The following is a 2,461-nucleotide window of genomic DNA, read 5'->3' on the forward strand; positions in this document are numbered from 1 at the left end:
TACATTTTCTGGTTTGAACTCCAAAGAGATTACCTACAAAAAGAAATTTTCTGGTTTGACTCCAAAGAGATTCCTACAAAAATACATTTTCTGGTTTGACACGTATTTAAATATTCTTGCTGATGATTTCGAGACAAAAGAAATGATGACAAGTTGATATCTTAAAGCCAAAAGCACCGAGCGATTTGTTTGTTTTTTGAATTTTCGCGCAAAGCTACACGACGGCTATCTGCGCTAGCCATCCCTAATTTAGCAGTGTAAGACTAGAGGGAAGGCAGCTAGTCATCACCACCCACCGCCAACTCTTGGGCTATTCTTTTACCAACGAATAGTGGGATTGACCGTCACATTATAAAGCCCCCACGACTGAGAGGGCGAGCATGTTCGATGACAGGGATTCAAACCCACAACATACAGATTGTGAATTGAGTGCCCTAACAGCCAGGCCCCGTCAGGCCATCTGGAACTTGAAACTGATTATATTTGGGCAGTTTCAAGCGGGAATAACTTTTCTTAATGGTGAAAAAATGATAACCCAAGTTTAAAAACTAAAGAGTTGGTATACGAAGATTTTTGTGCCAAGTGTAAAGAACAAAGTATATATATATAAAGATATTAACATTACCTAAACAATTAACATATTTGGTAATTCAAAAACAATGATTAAATCATGAAGATGATGAGTTAGAATTTAGAAGTCGTACAGGTAAAAAATATAAAACATTTGTTGAATCGAAAATTCGACTAATGACGATGACGCATTCATTAAGTAATACAATATTAATCCCAATGCCCATGTGATACTTATTAAAACACTAGATTAAATGTGTGTGTTATTGGTAATTGAAGTGAATTTTACAAATTAAATGAGTTAAAAGTTATTAAAATATCGTTGTGCGGGTTCTTTTTGATTAATCGATAAAATAGACCCCCCCCCCCCCGGTGGGACAGCAGTATATCTGCGTACTTACAACACTAAAATCTGGGGTTCGATTTCCCACCGTAGACACAGCAGATACTCTAATGTGGCTTTGCTTTAAAACAAACAAACAATTTGTAAAGATGATGCAACGTTCAGCCCACTTATTTGTAGCGAGTTTTTTCTTTGAGTGCAATGCAGAAGTTCGAACTCACAACTAAAACTTAAATTTCCTATTGTTTTTAAGACACGACTCAAAACTGATTAACACCTTCGATAACTCGGTAATTGGTCAACAGTACAGTAATGGGTCAACAGTACAGTAATGGGTTCCCTATCTTTAATTACTTCTTTGCAACTCAGTTATTAACTAACTGTCCAAAAATTCTTCTAATGTTTACATATTGTTATCTATTTTTCTCCAGGATTTTAGGCCCCAAACATTATGCTAAGCTGTGTCTGGTCTTGTTCCATCACCAGAGGGCTTCGTTAGATGAGTCCTAGTAATGAGGCTCCTACATGGTAAGTTACCAAGTATTATTAAACAATAATCCTCGAATATGAATTGAATTATTTAAGAGTTGTTATAACATCAAGAGGTTTTCACGCTGTCTTGAAAGTGCCCTCTTGTGTCCGTGGTTAACCTCACCATCTGTCAGTCAATAACAACATTACAACAACAACAACAAGTTGACGACTAAGAGATGTTGCTTCAAGAATTTCCATAACATGTCTTAATGACAATAACAACAATGCCTGTACTGTAACTAGATCACGAATATAAAACATTACAACAGAGAACAACTGATGACACCATTTGTGATTAATAGACTAGGCATAAGAAGAGAAATATGTCAAACTTTAACTGTGTTTACAGTCGGAGAAACCAACAATCATTTCAACGTTAGCTGTCTGGGCTACGAGCATGCGCTGTTAAAGAGAGCTATAGTGTTATCGTAGTCGAAAACGTCGTCTATTTTGTAGACGATCGATCGTCGATGTTGGATGCGTATCAAGACGACTGTATGGGCGAGATAAGTTAAAGGTAGAACACGTATAACACAGAGTACTGAAAGAAATGATAAAACAACATTAATGTAAATAACGCTGCCATAACAGGGAAATTAGGAAAACAGAAGAAACAGTGGTTAAATACGCGGAAAATGTGCTCACAGATATACAATTAAACAATATACAATTTTATCAGTCCATTTTTGATATAAGATATTGTGAATTTTGTATAATTGTACAGGAAAAAAAAGTAATTCATTACCATTATTGCTCTCCGGCTCACTTAACATGAAAAGATAATGTGTGAGCTTATAACTGTGGCTATTTTAAAAGGTTTGCATGTATTTTGAAGAGACTTGCATACGCGAACACATATTAAAGGATTGGTATGTGTGTATATTTGTTTGTTTGTTTGTTTTGGAATTTCGCGCAAAGCTACACGAGGGCTATCTGCGCTAGCCGTCCCTAATTTAGCAGTGTAAGACTAGAGGGAAGGCAGCTAGTCATCACCACCCACCGCCAACTCTTGGG

The sequence above is a fragment of the Limulus polyphemus genome, unplaced genomic scaffold, assembly GCF_000517525.1.
Source record: "Limulus polyphemus unplaced genomic scaffold, Limulus_polyphemus-2.1.2 Scaffold5098, whole genome shotgun sequence".
Classification (NCBI taxonomy): domain Eukaryota; kingdom Metazoa; phylum Arthropoda; class Merostomata; order Xiphosura; family Limulidae; genus Limulus; species Limulus polyphemus.